We start from the raw sequence: 21294 nt of genomic DNA, 5'->3' as shown, positions 1-21294 counted from the left end.
CCTCCCAGGTTTCATAGAGTCAGATCTTCACCAACGTGTTTCTGGAGTGTGGGGCTGCCTTTCACGAGTGTCAGAGGGATGGTACTGAATCTGCTGCTCAAAGCTGAGGGAGCAGGGCTGCCATGCCCAAGGGGCAGAACAGGCCTGCCAGAGACAGGTGGGTAGAGTCACCACTTAGACGGACTAGGAGAATGGGGCTGCCCAAAGCCAAGGGAGCAGAGTTGCCTTTCCAATGGGCTTAGAAGGCAGAGCTGAAGCCCAGGGACGAGGGTCCTCCACCCAGAATCTGGAGAATGTAACCAATACTCAGAATCTGGAGGGCAAGGCCATTGCCTAAGTAGTCTCAGAGAACAGAGGATTATTTTTAAGGCTTGAGAGCTAATGTAATGTGTTCTGCTGACTTGCTTGGTGCCTGTTACCCCTTCTTTCCCTCCAATTTCTCCCATTTGTCATGGAAGTGTCTACCTTGTGCATGTTCCACCATTGTACTTTGGAAACAGGTAACTTGTATGCTAGATTTCACAGATAGAGAAGGATTTTGTCCCAGGATGGAATTTGGACTTGGAATTTATAGAACATTTTGGATGATACATGGGATGAGTGTGTTTTATATGTGGCAAGGATATGAATTTTTGTGGGCCAAAGAGTAGAATGTCATGGATTGTATTATGTTCCCCTAAAATGTGTGTCAACTTGGCTAGGCCTTAATTCCCAGTATTGTGTGGTTGTCCTCCATTTTGTGATCTGATGTAATTACCCCGTTAGTTTATTATAAATACTAACCTCTGTGATTTTAATGAAGCAGGATTAAGGGCAGTTATGTTAATTAGGGAAACCCTGGTGGCGTAGTGGTTCAGTGCTACGGCTGCTAACCAAAGAGTCGGCAGTTTGAATCTACCAGGAACTCCTTGGAAACTCTATGGGGCAGTTCTACTCTGTCCTGTAGGGTCGCTATGAGTCGGAATCAACTTGACGGTGCTGGGTATGTTAATGAGGCAAGATACAATCTACAGGATTAGGTTGTATCTTCAGTCATTCTGTTCTGAAATATAAAAGAGAGACTCCAGCAGAGAGGAGAGGGACTTCATACCATCAAAAAAGAAGTGCTGGAAGTGGAGCGTGTCCTTTGGAACCAGGGTCCCTGGACTGAGAAGCTCCTAGACCAGGGGAAGACTGATGACAGTGGACTTTCCCCCAGAACCAAAAGAGAAAGCCTTTCTGAGGAGCTGGTACCCTGAATGTGGGCTTCTGGCCACTTAGACTGTGAGAGATAAATTTCTGTTTGTTAAAGCCATCCACTGGTAGTATTTCTGTCATAGCAGCACTAGATAACTAAGGCCCACGGTAAAGCGTATGGGCTAGACCTCTCCACATTGAGGTTGCTGGACAACCTGGGATTTCTCCCACAGAGGCTTCACTCCTACTCACCGTTTCTTTGGTCTCTTGGCTGGCTCGCCAGTTGTGCAAGCACGGGCTAGTAACATGAAACTTGCCTCCAAAAACAGAGGGTACAGAGAGGCTGAAGAAAGAGGTCGGCAACTCCAGGCTGGCAGCAGAGAAGTTTCTTAGGGAGACTTATATACGAGGTGAGTCCTGTGCGGCTGCGGGACTAAAGCAGATCTCCACACCCCACAGTGGGAGAGCAGAAATTTTATAGTGGCGGTGGACAGTAATGGCTACATGCCAGGAGTTTACATAAGGACTACTTAGTAAATTGTAGTGAACTAGCAGACTTGAGGGTACTCATGTTCAGCTTTGTAAAGCTTGTATTTTTTTAAGTCTCCTCGTTGAGATCAACTCTGATAATCTGGTACACTTCCCCCCTTGTGCTGTAGCATGAGAAACTTTGTTCCCTCTCTCCTGGGATTGGCTAGGTGCTGTGTGGTGCCCACACATGTGCAAGAGACAGAGAAAGTTACTATGTGCCTCATATGGAGGAAGGCTTCTCTGATAAAGAGAAGGAACCGAGAGAAAGAAGGCAACTCAATACTAAGTCTCCTTATCAGAGAATGCTCTGTGCTCGAGGCTTTTATTTAGGCAGCCCAGATGGAAGGCGTAGAGTCAGACTATCCTCCCGACAATGATATTTCATTGTGTTTTCAGTGAAGGTTTCCATAGTAGTTTAGCATCCCATTCTACTAGCTCTACACAAATTGTTCAGTAAACTTAGTTACATTCTTTACAATGCATGGGCATTCTCATTATTTCCACTCTGGTTTTTCTGTTTCCATTAATCTTGTTTCCCTGTCCCCTTACTTTCTCATTTTTGTTTTAAACTAATTTTTTACTGTTTGGTAGAATGATTTTTTTTTTAAGGTGAAAAATGAGACATCAAAGACGTCAGCGTTTGAAAGTCATTCTGCCATCAGATATAGGGCCCCACCTCGCATCCTGTCCTGTGGAAATTTCAAGAAGTACAGATATATGAGACAGATAATTAGTGCTTTGAAATGACAAGTTGTTTTTTTTTTTTTAATTTGACTGTTTTAAATGTCAGTACTCATAACTAAATAACGACATGTTCAGGACAGAAAATAATCCACCAATGTTTATTTGTGGTGGTTTCACTTTAAAGCAGTAATTCTCAACTGGGGACAATTTTGCCTCCTAGGGGACATTTGGCAATGTCTGGCCACATTTGTGGTTGTCATGCCTGGGGTAGGAGTGGAGGGTGCTAATAACATCTAGTAGCTAGAGGCCAGTGGTGCTGCCAGACATCCTGCAAGGCTCAGCACAGTCTCCACAACAACAAAGAATTGTACTGCCCAAAGTGTCAAGAGCTACATTTACTCTATACTAGGCTATACATCAGTTCCTTTCCATATGTTACCTAGTTAATCCTCACTAGCATTCCATTAGGTAGGTACTACTATAATCTCCATTTTTGGATGAAGACATTGAGGCTCAGAAGGTTAAATTACTTGTCTAAGGCCATGCAATTAGCAAGTTAGAAACCCTGGTAACACAGTGGTTAAGTGCTATGGCTGCTAACCAAAACGCTGGCAGATCAAATCCACCAGGTGCTCCTTGGAAACCTTGTGGGGCAGCTCTACTCTGTTCTGTAGGGTCGCTATGAGTCAGAATTGACTCGACGACAATGGGTTTAGGCCCTGAATTCAAAAGTTGAGACTCAAAAAGATTAGCTCCTCTCAGGTTGCTGTTCTCCTCTGTTCAAATATAGCTAGATTCAATAGCTTTCTGTGGTTTCCAAACACTGTTACTAGAAGGTTCCTATTAAAATACAAATGTGTCCTCTGAGCAGGGTAACAAGGTGGTTAACTTAACCGTGGCCCGTTATTTCATTCCCAATGTTTAGAGTGAATTGGCTGGGTTCTAGGGGCCTGGACTAGAGGGAGTGACATTGTTAGAAGAAAAGACAAAAAGTTCCTGAGAAAGGAAATTCCATTTTAAAAAATATTTTAGGAAGCTTTGGAAGATACCTTTGATGGGGAGGATGGGATTCCAGAAGAGTACGTACGATATAGAAAAGGCCAAATCATGTGCCGAAGGTTTGACTGAATAAAATAGAAGCTGAAGTAGCAAGCTTTGCAGGATAATGGGACACTTTTCTCTTTCTAAAGGGGATGGATAGGCCTATGCCTCCTGTTGGAGATGCCCTCTGACTTGCTTGTTGCCTGTCCCTCAGGGAGTCTGAGCTCCAGGAAGAACAAGGGCAGGAGTTAGGCACCAACAGTGCAGAACCCCCTGGGAAATGTTGATAATCAGAAACCAGGAAGCAGACTGTTCCCATTAGCAACCATTTGCAAAACACAACCCCATAATACACAGCATGTAAAAAGAAAATAAAAAACTTATTTTCAGACAATGGTTTGCTTCTTGATTCATAATTTCCTGGACCTACTCCTTCACTCAATCTAGCATCTGCTGCTTTTCAACACTTCAGCAATAGCAAGCTGAGTGCTACTGTCTTTCGGGTTCTTTGTGGGCCTTGCCTCTCTACTCAGCCTGTGCCCCAACCACACAGAGCCATTTGCCATACCCCTGATGTGCCAGCCTTTTCATTTCTCCCTTCAAGTCTCTTTATTTGAGTGAAGAGACCTTTCCCAGAACACCTTCCCCACCCCAGCATATTTTCCTTTGCATCAGTTGGCATCACTAGCAAGGGAACTGCAATAGCAGTGATTGACTTAGACCCTTTCCTGAGACCTACAGTGGAGGTGTGAACAGCTGAAAAAAATTCAGTGCTCTGCCAGCAAGAAAAAACAGGAGAATGGATATTAGATAGATAGCCAATGCTTTTATTACCTCTACATATATTTCCTTTTTGTCTTAGTCATCTAGTGCTGCTATAACCGAAATAGTACAAGTAGATGGCTTTAACAAAGAGAAGTTTATTCTCTCACAGTTCAGTAGGCTAGAAGACCAAATTCAGGGTGCCAGCTCCAGGGGAAGGCTTTCTCTCTGTTGGCTCTGGAAGCAGATCCTTGTCATCAGTCTTCCCTAGGACTGGGAGCATCTCAGCACAGGAACCTCAGGTCCAAAGGACACACTCTGCTCCTAGCTTTGCTTTCTTGGTAGTAGGATGTCCCCATGTCTCTCTGCTCATTTCTCTCTTCTATATCTCAAAAGAGATCGGCTTAGGATAATACCTAATCCTGTAGACCTCATCAATATAACTGCTGTTAATCCATCTTATTACATCGTAGTGATAGGATTTACAATATACAGGAAAATCACATAAAATTGTGGACAATCACATGGTACTAAGAATCATGGCCCAGCTAAGTTGACAGACATTTTGGGGGGGACACAATTTAGTCCATCATCATGTCATCTACAAATAGATTCATCTACATTTACCTATGCTTTATGTTTGCAAGTGATAAAAATTCCACTCAAACTATTTTAACAAAAAAAGAGATGATCAGACTTCAGGTAGGGGTCGATCCAGGAGTTCGAAGGTTATCCTATTTCTTTACCCTTCCTCAGCTCTATTTTCTTCTGGTGTTGGATTGATACTTAAGCAAGCTCTATCAATGCAGTGATGAAGAAGGCCACCAGCAACTCCAAGTTTGCACAGTCTACCCAGCCATACCAAAAACCAAAACCCACTGCCGTTGCGTTGATTCCGACTCATAGTGACCCTATAGGACAGAGTAGAACTGCCCCATAGAGTTTCCAAGGAGCACCTGGTGGATTCAAACTGCCAGCCTCTTGGTTAGCAGCCGTAGCACTTAAACACTACATCATCAGGGTTTCCGCCCAGCCATAGATCACAGAGAAAAGAGATTAACTCTGTCTTCCACAGGGCTCTGATTGACTCTGTTTAGGTCACAGAAACATTCCTATTCCAACTCTTAACTTCATTCTTAATTACTTCAGTATCCTGATGGATGATATAATCAATACTTTCCTCATATGTAAAAGAATCCTTCCACTTGACCCCAACCATCCACTTCTGTGGCTCCTGGAGCTGGCCATCTTCGGAAACTGAACCATCTCCACGATCACAGAATCAGATACCCTTCTCTCCAACTGCTTTGCTCTCATACTTACTCCACATTTGCAATTACTTTTGTTTATTACAGGGACTTTTGGTCCTAACTCTTTCTCACCATGTGTCAACCTCCTCCTGTCCTTACTTCCCTCCTTGCTTGGCTTAGATTCGATGGCCCATCCTTTGTACACACTTTCCTTTTTCATACTTTCAGGTCCCTCGCATGTCTTCCCTACTATCACACTCACCTGTCAATAGCCAGCTCCTGAGTGAACCGACTCACCTGGCTTATCCATACTCACACCTATTTGGCTGAGCTTTTGCTGAAGAAAACCACACAACAAAGCATACGGGTATCACTCTTGCATTCATGGTCACCACTTCAGATCTGCCTGCAGCACTGCCTGGCAATCGTCCTATTTCTCTAGTCTCTGTCACGACTCATTCATTATCTCTCCTCTCACCTCAAACCTCTTCTCCCCATTGTTCATTCTGAGCTAGATAACTTTGCCCCCTACTTCATTGAGAATGTAGAAGCCAGCAGACAGGAATCCCCTCTTCTTTCCATCGCTAAATGTACAAATGCACCTTCATTGGCACTCGTCTTCTCATTCCTCCCTCATGACACAGGAGAGGCAGCTTCCCTCCACATGTACTCTGTATCCCATCTCCTGTTACCCTCTCAGGGACTGAGCACAATTAGTCATTTTCTCTCTGAGAGCTTCAATCTTTCTGCTTTTAATGGACCACTCTCCTCAGCAGGTAAATATTTTCTGGAATTGCCTATATTCCCTTGCCTTCACATTTCCTTTCAGTTGCTGCCCTGTTTCTTTTCTTCTACAAATACAAGTTTCTCAAAAGAAGAAAAAAAAAATCACACAGGCTCACTCTGCCTCCTCACCTACCGTTCTTCTCACTTTCTTATCCGTCACCATTCCACCTAAACAGTTCTTGTTAAGGTCATCGTTATCTCCGTATTCTAAAGCCGATGAATGCATTTTCCTTTCTTATCTTACTCCACTTCTCAGCAGCTTTCTGCTTAAGGACCAGGTCTCCTTTCCTGAAAAATCCCCTTTGTCTTAGCTTCTACAGAAGCACTCTTGCAAAGTTTTCTTTCTACCTCCCCGGTCCCTCTGTCTCAGAGTGGAATCTTGGGCAGCTTCTCTACATAGGCTTTTTCTTCTTTACCCATAATGTTAAAAAACCCCTCTGCAGGGTTTTCATCTTATATAAACAACAGCCTCTATGATATAGCTGCTTGAACTTTCCCTTACACACAACTCATCCCTCACCATCCTCCCTCAGCATGCTCCCACACACACACTTCTGCATCATAGTAAACGCCACCTCCATTTTACTCCAGAATGCTGGGAGCTTTTCTTTACACCTTTTTCTAATTAATCTCCCACATTCAGTCTATGACTGATTCCTGCCTGTCTCCAAAATATATTTCAAATGTGTCTACTTCTTGCTGTTTCTATTGTCATCGTTCTTGTCCACCATCACCAATCAACCTCCAGACTAGTTTCACTTTATCCATTCTTGTTTTTCTTCCATTTGTTCTCCATACCATAGCCAGGGTATTCTTTTAAAAATGAAAGTTGGATATGTTACTATCTTTTTTTTTTTTTTTTAATGCTTCAGCAGCTTCCCACTGCCCTTGGAATAAATTTCAGAATCCCTGACGTGGCCTACAAAGCCCTGGTCCTTGCCAGCTCTTCCAGCTTCACACCATGGCCCTTTCCTCTTTATGCACTATCTCGTCTTCTTGTGTTCCTTGAACATATCAGACTCTTTCCCACTCAGGGAATTCACCCTTTGCCTGAAAAGCCTCATCCTCATTCTTCACAGGTGTCACTTCAAATGTCACTTTCTTAGAGAGGTCTGAGATGCAATCGTATCACCCCAGAAAGACAAGCTAAGTGCTCCTCACACCCAATTCCGAGCTTGGAAATTTAATTACCCACTGTGAAGCTGAGACCAGTGAGCAATTGTTCACAAAGTTATCTTAAATTCTTGGCAAAAGCAGAGAAATATCACAAGTAAGAATATTTAGATTTGGTCACCAGCATAATTATTCCCTAGATGGTAAGTCATGCCCTTCAGAGGGGGTCCCATGTTGGCTGTTGCCCTCCAGGCCTACCATGTTTTTGGACCTGCTTTCCTACAGGTAGGAGTTCCCTTTGACCTGCCCCTTGTTCCCCATGTTCAGAACCTCAACACCCTTTCTGGCTCTAGGCCCCAAACCCTTCGCCATTACTGTTAAAAACTCATAATTTTCCAGCTGCCCCAGCCATAGTGAACACAGCGTTTTTCTCTATTACATGGAGTAGTTTAGTTTCTCTTCCAGACTAGACTATCTGTAAGCAATAAACCCATTAAAGTTTCTTCCCCCCAAAAAGAGCAATCTTCTTTCAAAAGTGAAGTCATAACTTTTGTAGCCTCCCCTAGAATGTGAAAGACTGCAGCTTAAGAAGTAACAGTGTTTAAAAATCAAGAGACATGTTTATATAGAGACAGATACCAAGACCAAACCAAACCCACTGCCCTCGTTGAGTCAATTCCGATTCATAGCAACCCTGTAGGACAGAAAACTGCCCTATAGGGTTTCCAAGGATGTAAAAGCAGCAGAAGCAGACGGCCACATCTTTCTCCTGGGGAGCATCTGGTGGGTTTGAACCGCCAACTAATAGGAATAAATAGGAATTCTGACAGATAGGAATAGGTAACTACCTATTGGTTGGTTGATGAGATTATAAATAATTAGAAAATATGTTTGCACACTGTCATGGATTGAATTGTGTCCCCAAAAAATGCGTGTATCAACTTGGTTAAGCTATGATTCCCAGTGTTCTATGGTTGTCCTCCATTTTGTGATTGGAATTTTATGTTAAGAGGATTAGGGTGGGATTGTAACACCACCCTTACTCAGGTCACCTCCCTGATCCAATGTAAAGGGAGTTTCCCTGGGATGTGGCCTGCACCAGCTTTTATCTCTCAAGTGATAAAAGGAAAGGGAAGCAAGCAGAGAGTTGGGGACCTCATAACACCAAAAAAGCAGCGCCGGGAGCAGGTCCTTGGACCTGAGGTTCCTGTGCTGAGATGCTCCCAGGCCATGAAAAGATGGATGACAAGGACCTTCCTCCAGAGCCAACGGAGAGAGAAAGCCTTCCTCTGAAGCTGATGCCCTGACTTTGGACTTCTAGCTTACTAGACTGTGAGAAAATAAATTTCTTTTTGTTAAAGCCATCCACTTGTGGTGTTTCTGTTATAGCAGTGCTAGATGACTAAGATAAGACACACTTTTTTTTTATTGTGCTTTAAGTTAAAGTTTATAAATCAAGTCAGTCTCTCATACAAAAATCTATATGCACCTTGCTATATACTCCTGATTGCTCTCCCCCTAATGAGACAGCACACTCCCTACCTCCACTTTCTCTTTTTGTGTCCACTTGATCAGCTTCTGACCCCCTCTGCCCTCTTAGCTCCCCTCCAGACAGGAGATGCCAACATACTATAATGTGTCTACTTGATCCAAGAAGCTCATTCTTCACCAGTATTATTTTCTATGCCATTGTCCAGTCCCAAACCCTGTCTGAAGAGTTGGCTTTGGGAATGGTTCCTGTCTTGGGCTAACAGAAGGCCTGGGACCATGACCACCCGGGTCCTTCTAGTCTCAGTCAGACCATTAAGTCTGGACTTTTTATGATAAGACACACATTTTTATTTTTTAATTGGTCTACGATGTTTACCAAAGATATTATAAAACCTGAAATAGACAAAACAGTCTTTGTGTTTATTGTTGTGAATATTATTACTATAACAATATGGGTGGGCAGTCTAAACCACGGAATCTAACATGTGACTTACACTTTCTGCTCAATATAAACACATAATTATGACTTCACTGGGATTACATGTTACATGTATGGCAAACATGAGTGGCTAATATCCTCTGAAAATTCTATTCATATCTGATGAACAAAAGAGAATAGTAATGCTATTTAGCCTGGTATTAAAAAATAATAATAATAATAATAATAATAAAATTTTATTTTTTTTTTATGTATAGGCCAGAATGTTTACATTGTGGTGCATGGTTCATCCTAATGTTTAACCTGACAAAAGCATACTGTGGTGCCTTTGGTAAAAAAAAAACAAGAAGAACACCTGCTAACCTTATTTATGAGCAGATATCCTTTCAAATGCCTAAGCACCTCCCTCACAGTCTTATATTCCACTTTCCTTCCTGTTTGTGTTCACTGTTGTACCTTCTCCAGTTTCTCCATTTCATGTTTCACCATCAGGCTCTGAACCAAATACCGTACTCTAATGAAGAATTGGCCAGCGTAACGTTTGGAGCAAAGATAATATCTCAGAGATGACTCCAGTTAACTCCTCAGCCTCACATATGGGAACCTCTTAAATGTCAGATGGAAGATCTGTGCTAATGGAGTACTTGCTACCACAGACACCCAGAAGGGTCCAAAGTGCCTGATATCTTTATACTGTGGGTCAATTTATATAAAAATTTGTTCAACTACTAGGTGGACCTTTTCCTTTCATTCCAGTAATGAAATTTATTTCAGCAAAGAGAATGAAATTTCAAATATTAGTTTGTTGCCTGTCTCCGTTGATTCAAGCAGTTCTCTTAATCATTTTTCACCAGTATTCTTTCTCCATTCTCCACTTCTTAGTAGTTTTATTCTGTATTATCCTGATCCACATAAAAACCAGTAAAACCAGTTGCCATTGAGTCAACTCTAACTCATGGTGACCCCATATGTGCTTCTGTTTCCTTCATTCCCTCTAAATCACCTTAAATTCTTTTCAGACTCTTATTAATCTGTGTTTTTTAATAATAATTTTGTCTCCTATAGCCTTACCTTAATTTTCCTTCTAACCTGCTTCATTTTCTAACATCTTTTGTTTTTGTCATTGTTGCCATCAGTAATTAGCCTTTCCAGGGTACATAACAATAAACACATAGCAGCCCTGTAGGACAGAGTAGAACTGCCCCACAGAGTTTGCAAGGAGCGCCTGGCAGATTCAAACTGCCAACCTCTTGGTTAGAAGCCGTAGCGCTTAACCACTACGCCACCAGGGTTTCCTCCCCCAGCCATCAACTACTTAATTATGTGTCTTTTCCAAGGGAAGCATCACAAAGGAAGGGAGAAACTCAGTAACTTCGATCACTCCTACATCTAATCTTGGCCACTGAATACACTCTTAGGCTACGACAGTCTTCCTTCTGTAGAGCTTTAGAATGCATGCTGTGCTGGTATCTTTTAAGTCCTTGGTCACAAAGTAAAAGAATGTTGGAAAACATACCTAATAAATCTTAATAACAAATGCTTTCCAAGCTTTTAGACACTGTATGGGTGGTTTTGTTTTTTTTCCCCTTGCACTAAATATTCTGCCTAAACTGGCCTAATTATCTCCCACCCTCAAGTCAGTATATACTTTCTCATATATTGTTATATTTTCTTTATCCGTATTCTTATCTCCCTAGCTAGGTTGTAAGTTATTTATGTTTCTGCCTACATCTAATACAATATGCTTTTAGAAGGCACTTAATTAAAATTTACTGAGTTAGAATAAGTCGTCTCATTTTAGAATAAGTCGAAGAGACCAGAAACAATAGTCTCTAGTACTAGCTATTCAGTCTAAGAAAATGAATTCTTTTACAAGCAAGTTCTCAGGAAATCTGCCTGTCTTTGACACTAGTACAGCGTACTCAGACTAAGAAAATGAAATTCAGGAGTGCGGTCTCAGGAATCTGCCTGTTTCCTTGACTTCATGATTTGATTTTCAAAAATATCCTTCCCTTTTCCCTATAGCCAAGAAAGAATATATCCCATCAAACGGAGACATCGTCATGGCTGTACAAACTAACCTGGGTTTTCAGGACATAGGATTGTCACAGAGGGTGACCAAACACATACTTACTGGTTTACCTGACAACCTCCCATTCAAATCACACAGACCTTCTTCTCTACCAACAGAATACAAGACATAAAAGAACTCAGAGTCCATAAAAGGGCTCTGGCCTAATTTTGTATGAATTTGAGCTCACTAACTTTATAAGCATCATGACCGCTCAACTTTCCTTGGAATCTTTCCTTTTGTTCTCCACAGGAGAAATTTGGGTCTGGGAGAATATTTACTGTTTCTCAGGATCCATTCTATTTTGCTATCAGTGGAAAGTGGCTTTCAAGATACTGCCATGTGGATTGCCCCTGACAGAGAAAGCAGTATCACCCAGCTCTAAGTAACTCCCATTCCTGACTTGGATTCTAGAGCACATTCATGGAGTCTCACAGAAGACATCAAACTGGAACTGGGAGGGAACACCTTGGATGAATTGCCACTGATAGTCAGCGTGGGTGAAATTAGAAAAACCAGACTTGGTCAAAGAACCCCAGGTCCTCTTCTAGTATTAGAATAATTCCTGGCAAAACTTTGAACCAGCTCTTTCACCTCATTGAGTCCTAGTTACCTCATCAATAAAATAAGATATTAGATTAAATTATAGGTGGGGATCTGCCCATTCTAAAATTCTGTACCTAGATTTTCTAACTTAAGCCCAGTAGTTCTCCCCTAGGATCCTATTCTAAGGAAATAACCCAAGATGTAACTAAAAATTTATATGCAAAGATGCATTGCTTATAATAAGAAGCCTTGAAAAGACTAAGTGTGTATTTAACAGTAAGGAATGGCTAAATAAACTCCAAGGAGCCCTGGCGGTACAGTGGCTAAGTGCTTGGCTGCTAATAGAAACGTTGACAGACCAAACCCACCAGCTGCTCCATGGGCGAAAAGACATGGTAATCTATCATAAAGATTTCAACCTGAGAAACCCTGTGGGGCAGTTCTATTCTGTTCATATAGGGTCACAATGGCTCGGAATCAACTTGATGGTAGTAGGTTAAATAAACTTTGATACAACCAAACAGTGGCATTTTCTGCAACTATTATAATATTTCCAAAGAATAAATAATATCATAATGTGCTTATTATGCATTTATTTCATTAAGCAAAAAAGAAGTGATTTTCAAAATTATACAACTATTTTAATATATAGGTTAAATACATCAAAATGTTGATATTGGTTACTTCTGCTAGTTGAATTATGAATGCTTTTAATGTTATTTCGTAAATACTTCTGTGTTTTTCAACTTCTCTGTGATGGATGTGTATTACCTTTATAGTGAAAAAGTGAACAATAAATGTGACTTTTTATTATTAATTTTAAAAACCAAGTATGTTTTCTGATAATGATCAATCCAGACCCTAACTGTATAATTGTGTATTTTAAAGAGATAAAAAATACAAAAACAGGAGTTTTGGAAGAAAACTCCATAAGTGAGTAGGGCAAGTAGCCTTGAGGAACAAAATAAGTCATATGTAGGATAGATAGCAATCAATTCATAGTGTTATTTAAAATCACATCTTTTCTGTGATGCGTCAACAGTAGAATCCCACAAAGGAATTCGTATTATTTATAACACTGTTAATACAATTCAGAAGGAGTACGTGTTATCAAAATGTCTTAAGGGTAAAATATAGTATCTTGATATTGAGTTAAATAAAATTGAGATGGCTTACAACAGCTTTGCTCTTTCATAAGACATTTTCATGAGTAGAATAGATACTAATCCGGTTAATATTTTTTAGGTCAGCTGCTCAAAAAAAGTCCAAGAAACTATGTGCTTGCAAATATTGTTCAGTAGATCACAATCTTTTTTGTTGCTGTTAATAAGTTTTCTTATGTTAGTGTCCTAACATAAGCACTTTGTGATATTAGAAAATAAATAATATTTATAAATATTATATTATAAATATTATTTATAAATAAATAATAAAAAGAGACCTGAAAAAGTTTCTTTAGAGAGGTTCAAATAGTTTTGCCTTGTTTTAATTTCATTAATGCTGGCAACCAGTGCTTTTTGTAGCCATGCTGTTTAATTCAAGCACATGACTTCTCAGCTCATATTAAATTACCTTGAGTTTGTTGCAAATTAGGTGCCCTCCTGTCTGAAGAGAGAACAGTGAAGCAAATAACCTCATAAACACCCTCCCTCCTCTAAGGGACCAGGGTTTGGCAAACTGACTTTCTGAGGCCACATTCTGAAGTATTATCACCTATGTCGAAAAGCTGTTTCTCTCTAGGTGGTTGGATCTTTTGTATGAAATTGTTGTTGTTAGGTGCTGTCAAGTTGGTTCTGACTCATAGCAACCCTATGTACAACAGAACGAAACACTGTGCCATCCTCACAATTGCTGTTATGCTTGAGCTCATTGTTGTAGCCACTGTGTCAGTCCGTTAAGTCAAGGGTCTTCCTCATTTTCGCTGACCCTCTGCTTTACCAAGCATGATGTCCTTCTCCAGGGATTGGTCCCTCCTGGTAACATGTCCAAAGTATGTGAGACGAAGTCTCACCATTTCTGCTTCTAAGAAGCGTTTTGGCTGTACTTCTTCCAAGACAGATTTGTTCATTCTTCTGGCAGTCCAGGGTGTGTATTCAATATTCTTCACCAATACCATAATTCAAAGACATCAATTCTTTGGTCTTCTTCATTTATTGTCTAGCTTTTGCAGGCATATGAGGCGATTGAAAACACCATGGCTCGGATCAGGTGCAACTTAGTCCTTAAAGTGACATCCTTACTTTTGAGCACTTTAAAGGGGTCTTTTGCAGCGGATTTGCCCACTGCAATGCATTGGTTGATTTCTAGACTGCGGCTTCCATGCCTGTTGATTGTGGACCCAAGTAAAATGAAATCCTTGACAACTTCAGTATTTTCTCTGTTTATCATGATGTTGCTTATTAGTCCAGTTGTTTTCTTTATCTGAGGTGTAATCCATCCTGAAGGGTGTCTTCTTTGATCTTCAGTGCTTCAAGTCCTCTTCGGTTTCAGCAAGCAGGGTTGCATCATCTGCATATGGCAAGGTGTTAATGACTGTCTCCAACCCTGTGGCCCCATTCTTCTTCGTATACTCTAGCTTCTTGGATTATTTGCTCAACATACAGATTGAATAAGTATGGTGAAGGGATGCAGCCGTGGTACACACCTTTTCTGATTTTAAACCACGCAGTATCCCCTTTTTCTGTTCGAACGACTGCCTCTTGGTCTATGAAAAAAAAATGAAAGACTCTTAAATTTACAAAATGAAGAACAATTAGATAAATATAATGGCCGTACCGCCAATCTGTAGGAGAGGAAAAAACACAAGATACAGGTTTTTAAAGAAGTGAATGAGTCTTTACTAAGCCAGCCACACATAAGAATGGTTGTGAATTATTCAAATTGTGGTTCTATTAGTCTTTCCCTTACCAACTGTTCGGAGATGCTGATTCCCCCCAGTGTGAGTGCTCCTTGCCTTTTTGCCTGCCCTGCCTCACTCAGACACTTACATGCTTTATAGGACTGTGTCATCATGAGTCACAACACTGAAGATTTTTCAGGGTTGTAGCAGTGCCAAAGCTATTTTAATAATCTCAGCTGATTATTGTAGGTCTTTTTTTTTTTTAATGATAGAAAAATTGTGCAATGTGCAACATTCATTTTATTCTTCTGACAAACTGCTTGCAATGCAAAGATTTTTTTTTTCTGCAACAAGCTTTTTTTTTTTTTAACCCATGGTTGTCTTCTTTGCTTCATAGTCTTCAAAGGGATTTTAATGTTAATTTCTCTATACAGTTAGCTCTGGTGTCAGGTTATTTCCTGATTTATATGATTGCGGAGGAAAACAGCTGAAAGTCTATATTGGTGAGCAGTGTACAGTACTTGTTACAGAGCAAAGTGACCTTATTTTAAAGGCTACTGTAAATCCAGCGGAGCCCTGGTGGCATAGTGGTTTGGAGCTCAGGCTGCTAACCAACAGGTCAGCAGTTTGAATCCACCTGCTACTCTTCGGAAACCCTATGGGTCACTACGAGTCAGAATCAACTCAATGGCAATGGTTTGGCTGGGTTAATTCAACATTAGTAAACTGTTAAAATAGCATTCTGTATATATAATTTCTATTCTGAAACCATTTATAATTAAGATTCTTTACATCCCATTTTATTTTGGAAAAAAAATCACAGGTCAGTTTTGGAGGTTCCAATGTAAATTTCTAAGTAAACTCTTACTGTGTTTTCCTATCATATTTAAAGGTAAAAAAAAAAAAAAATTGACTACCAAGTTAATGCTCTTCCCACCTTCCATTTTGCATAGGGAATGTGCATCACCTGTTGACTGGTCAGGTCCCCTCCTGGTTTATTTTGTAAGTGGGAGCAAGCAGCCCTGGCCATTTGTCTGAAATGGTCGCTGTATCCGCTATGCGTTGTTACCCAAACCCACATTATGAAGTATGACTGACAATGTGCATCTGGTCGACAACAACAATTTTATCAGCAAGGGCAAGGCAGTTGCCAGTCAGCTTTCTCATTGTTTCTCTTTTTCAAAATATATAAAAAGAGTTTTTACTAAATAACATTGTTGTTATTAGCTACTGTCAAGTGAGCCCTCAGAAGGCACTGTTGTGATCCACAGGGGTTTTTTTGGCTGATTTTTGTGAGTAGATAACCAAGCCTTTCTCCCTAGTCCATCTTAGTCTGGAAGCTCTGCTGAAACCTCTTCAGTGTCGTAGCAACATGCAGGCCTCCAATGACAAGACAGGTGGTGGCTGCGCATGCAGTACCTCGGCGAGAATTCTACCACTGAACCGCATCATCACGTCCATGCAGGCTCACGGCGACCCCGGGTGTGGTTTCAGAGTAGAACTGCATCCCGTAGAGTTTTCAAGGCTGTGACCTTTTGGAAGCAGATTGCCAGGCCTTTCTTTTGAGGCACCCCTGGGTGGTTTTGAAACCACCGACCTTTTGGTTAGCAGCCAAGCACATAACCATTTGCACCACCCATGGACTCCTTACCAAATAATACTAGCCATCATTTATTGAGCACTTAGTACATTTCAAGCTTGGTGCTAAATGCTTTCTTTGGATTATCTCATTTAACCCTTTTGCATATCTATAACGTAGGGACTTTGACAGAACAGTAAATCGAGGTATCCCATTGCTGAAACCCATTGCCGAGTTGATTCCCACTCATGATGACCCTATAGGACAGAGTAGAACTGTCCTATAGAGTTTCCAAGGAGCGGCTGGTGGATTTGAACCGCCGACCTTTTGGTTAGCAGCCGAGCTCTTAACCACTATACAAAAAAAATAGAAAGGTTAAATTATCCAGTTAAATAAGCTAGTATTGACAAGAGCCAGGCTTCAAAACTGCTGTGTGTGTGACTTCACAGAGCTACTCTGTCCTGCCTCCCTTAGTGATGCCGTGCATTCAGGAAAAGCCTGTGCAGTCTATTAAGGGTTTAACCCCAGCAGTGACTGCTGGGAACACAGTCCTGAGGAGTTGAGGTTTCCTGCAGTGCTCTCAGATGAAACATTCATTCCCTTATGCATTCAAAAAATAGCCACTGAGCCCTACATTATGCCAAATCCTTCAGTAGTTACTTGGTATTGAAACAAGCAAACAAAAAAATCCAAACCCTTTGCTTCATGTCGATTTCAACTCATAGCGACCCTATAGGACAGAGTAGAGCTGCTTCATAAGATTTCTAAGGAGCAGCTGGTGGATTTGAACTGCTGACCTTTTGGTTAGCAGCCATAGCTCTTAACTACGGCGCATAGGGAGATGAATAAGACGATGTCCCTGTTTCTAGGAGAGTCCATATCTAAAGGGCTGAGATAGATACGCAAACAAATTATTATGAAATACGAGCTAAGTTTGGGAAATAAGCAAGGCAGTGGGAGCAGCAGTGTAGCGGTACAAGCCTAGGGCACGAAGCAGCAGCCCACTGGAGGACAGGGAGCAGCACCAGCTGGTGTACCTATATGGCGGGAGGAAGGACAGTAGCTGGTGTCAGGCAAAGCTCCAGTCACCCAGGAGTTCGTTCGCCCCTCCTTAAACTACTGGTAATAAACTGAAAGTGATTCCTTAAATCTTAATTAAGATTTAGATAATTAAATCCCCATTGGTTTGGGGGTCCCAGGATTGTTCAGGGCTGATATTATCCCAGCTCCAAGACCCCAGAATCCCCAAATACAGTTTTGTTGGTTTTCACAGGTTGCATAACCACAAACCCAAATCTATGGATCAATTTAAGAAAAACTGAAACCTAATCTGTTGAAGTAATGATTAAACACAGGGTATTGATGAAAAGTAAATAAAATTTACCTCCTACATCTGAGCTTGTGATTAGAAGTTTGCTCTAGAAAATCACTTTAAGACTAGCCCCTTATATACTGATACAGTGTTTTCAGCACCTGTGTTTACTGAATAATGTATTTTTGTTGTTGTTTTTAACGAAGCTGTGGGATTATTGTTGCATTTCCTGTTGTGTTAGTAACTAACATTTAAAAATATTTATTTGGCAGAAGTAGTAGATAATCAGAATTTCAGGGGATTCGTGCGTGGCAACTTAAAAACGTACATAGTTATTTCATTAGTTGGTTTAAATGCTTTGAGGGACCTTTTATTCTTATATCTCTGTTATTCATTTTCTGTTTTTTTTTTCCCCCCATGAAGTTGAGTCAACCACAGAAACATATTCAAATTAGACTTGTCATACAGGAAAAAAAAAAAAAAATCTGACTTTCTCAGGGTGGGTGGAGGGGAGAAAGGCAACTTTTTGTCAGTCTTTTGTATTTCAGCAGCTGGATTCATTGCTACCATGGCAACGGACCACATGATGAGGTGTATTAGATTGCTGTGTGTGGAGCACAAGGAAAGAATGAACACAGCTTTTTATTGAAGTTAAAGGTTACTTTGGAGTTTCTTCTGTGGCAATGTGTAAGGTCAAATACTGTAGCGTTCAGCCTGTGTAGTACTTCAGAGGATTAGGGGCATGTTGGTGTGTTTAACTACAAAACCAGGTAAGGTACAATTGAATCTATGAAACTGAATACCTCTTCTGTCGCAGTGGCATAACTTGCTGGGTGGAATTTCACTGTCGCTCCCACCCCCAGCCCCACAGGGGCACAGGACACATTTCTCCTGCCCCGCTTTATCCCCTGGCCCCTCTGATTTCATCTGTTTTTAATTTGAGGGACTAAAATGTTGTGAATTTTTATAGTTCTATGGGAGTGTGTGTGTGTGTTTTAAGTAAAAGAAAACTGGAAACGGAGGGATGAGACTGATAATTGATGTCTTCAGATCAATTTAAAACTGAGCAAAGTTTTTCTTGTTTCTTTTGCTCTTTGAAAACGGTCCGCTTTTCTTAGAGGAGAGCTTATTAGTGGCTTTGGTCCAAAGGTACTTGTATGTTGTACTTAGCAGTACTGCAAAGTTCTTCTGCATGCTTAGTGTATTTATTGCCTCTGAGTTGTGTTTTTTTTTTTTCTTTTTCCCTTTTTCATCGTATTATTGCCAACTTCATCCAATGTGAATAGCTCGGTTTTGTCTATGATTTTTATAACTTTTTAAAATGCTTCTTGGTAGTCTCTTCTTTTAGTCATGATGGTTATATGTGTGTTATTTAAAAACAGAAATGAATGCAATCTAGTTGACTATGAAATGAACTCTTCTTTCCCAGGCACTAGTAAAAATCGAATGTAAACAATTCAGTGTGGCTCGGTGAAGCATCAGTTCCCAGAGTGCAGAAGCCTTCTTTGAGCTGGCTTACATATGACCCTCTCAGCTTGCTTTAAAAGGGAGCCTTTAACATGTGCACAAGGTGCAATAAAAAAGAAGAAAATTTCTTTAATAATAACATACAGTTGTGTTGTTGTTCATCATTTCCACTGGTGTTTGATATTGTCTTTCTCATAAGAAATTTGGATTTACTTTACCTTTTTAGTCAAGTGTTAAGCTATGCAACTTCTCTCCTCTTAAAACGAAGTTATTTTGGCATCTAAAGAGACAAGACCTACCTAAACAGTAGCAGATCCACAATATTATTAAGGTATGTTCAGTGTTCACTTGGAGTGTTTTCATATAGAAAATGCTTTGAAAATTCCTTTCTTTGTTAAAGCCAGTTATTTTATTTGCTACTCATTGGCACTAATTAGGATAAAAGCCATTAAGTTATTCCAAGTTTAGTCACATACCACTTTTTTATCAATAAAAGAAACATAAATTTTGTTAAAGCCATTTAAGCTCAGTAATTTTCATTGCCATTTTCTTGGTCTTTCTAGTTTTCATATCTCCAGGTCGTCCTCTAAGTTTGAGAAAGGAGTTATAATTACTATTCAAAGCAATTTTTACCAGGAATTCAAATAAAGGGAACTCTTTCCACAATAACAAATATCAAAAGCATTATAATAGCACGTAACATTTATAAAATGGCCATCCATGAATCGAAATTCATTTTTTCCTTTTTCACTTAGTTGTTTTGACTACAGCTCATTCTCTTATTCTCTTAGCAATGAAATGTCCTTCAAAGCATAAAATGGTTTCACAAGCATAAGTTGCTATTACTAGAGAATGGGAAGTTACCAAAGAATGGTGAAAGATGGTACCTGGTAAAAGATTTTAAAGTGTGAAGTTCTCAAAACTGACAATATTTGAGGTAGAAATTGATCTGCTTTTATTAAAGGAAAAATAGAAGAGGGAGAGAAAGAAAGAGGAAGGGAAAGAAAGACAGAAGACACAAGAAAAAAAAGATAAACAAAATGTAAAGATAAAAGTGTGAATGATCTCTTACTCAAACTTTCTTCTTTCCCTTCAGCTAAAAAAATAGGTTAATTCTCTAAATATAAGAGAGAGAATAGGTGGGTGAGGTGAAATTACTAAAAAGTACTAGTATTCCACTATTTCATGTTTCAATTTATGATAAGGCACAGAAAATTTCTTTTATTTATTGATATGAAAAAAAAACAAAAGCTCATAGTTGAATTTGTTTCGATCCTCATTGCTGTGGGTTATGTTATCAGCCAGTGTAGAGCTTAGAGCTAGACATACATTTCTGAGGTGATCAAGACTGAGAGGGTCCGTAAGATGAAAACTTCATCTCTAGTTGCTTTAGTATTTAAGTTCCTAAGAACTGAGAATTAACTTTTGGGGTACTTAATTTAAATTAGAAATTTGGCCAAGATGTATTTAATTGAATCATATTTTTGTCACCTCTTGCTAAAATTGTTTTATTGTTTATTGTAAATGATTGACAGTGTTTCTTAGCGTTTTAGCTTTAATTTCCAACACTCCCCAGGCTCTCAGACAAGTAGCTAATTATTGGCAAACCTTAACCCCTGTTAAGGAGATAATAGATGTTCAGCAGTCATAATGAGGAAGAATCCTATTGACTGATGTGGCTTCTTCTATAAAACTTCTGGTGAATTTTGGACCCCAAGACAATATTTCTAAAATAGATGAAGGTCAGTAGATGAAAATGGAATGAAGATTCAATATCAGCTGGATATTCTAATTTTAGGAGTTGCTGTTTTTGAACTTACATATTCATTAAAGCAAATTTTTCAGTTGACCACCATGTCATTTTTTTTTTATGTGAAAAGAATTAAGTTCTTTTATAAAGATTCTTAAACTTTTCAAGTGAAAAAAAAGAAACAAAACTGAGGGTGCCATGTTGATAATGATTATGAAAACGAATATAATTAATTTGGAGAATAAGATAGACTTAGTAAGAAATGTCTTGGCTCTGTGTGTAGTAAAATGCCAGTGTTTTTAGAAATGAGGTGGGGATTTCTTATGGGTAGTGTGATTCTCAAAAATTTACTCTTAAATTAATTAATTCCATTAATAAAAAAAAAAAATCACTAACAGTAGGTATGCTTGTTATAGTCTTGCCAGAGCTTGTTATAAGTATGCTGGCTTTGTTCAAT

At 39.8% G+C, this 21294-nt stretch overlaps 1 protein-coding gene across 8 annotated transcripts in view; it reads left to right on the top strand.

Moving 5' to 3' along the window:
• Window positions 1–21294, top strand: part of DTNA (dystrobrevin alpha) — a 450980-nt gene that overhangs the window by 204538 nt on the left and 225148 nt on the right. The window contains exon 1 of one of the 8 annotated variants that reach the window (XM_023543890.2): window positions 18125–18390. The exons of the other annotated variants lie outside the window; for them this stretch is intronic. The gene's annotated coding sequence lies outside the window, so the exon portion shown is untranslated. Of the gene's footprint in view, window positions 1–18124; window positions 18391–21294 lie in introns of those variants that run through there. 8 annotated transcript variants of the gene reach the window in all.

The sequence above is a fragment of the Loxodonta africana genome, chromosome 11 (assembly GCF_030014295.1).
Source record: "Loxodonta africana isolate mLoxAfr1 chromosome 11, mLoxAfr1.hap2, whole genome shotgun sequence".
Lineage (NCBI taxonomy): Eukaryota > Metazoa > Chordata > Mammalia > Proboscidea > Elephantidae > Loxodonta > Loxodonta africana.
This window is presented reverse-complemented; position numbering and strand designations above follow the sequence as displayed.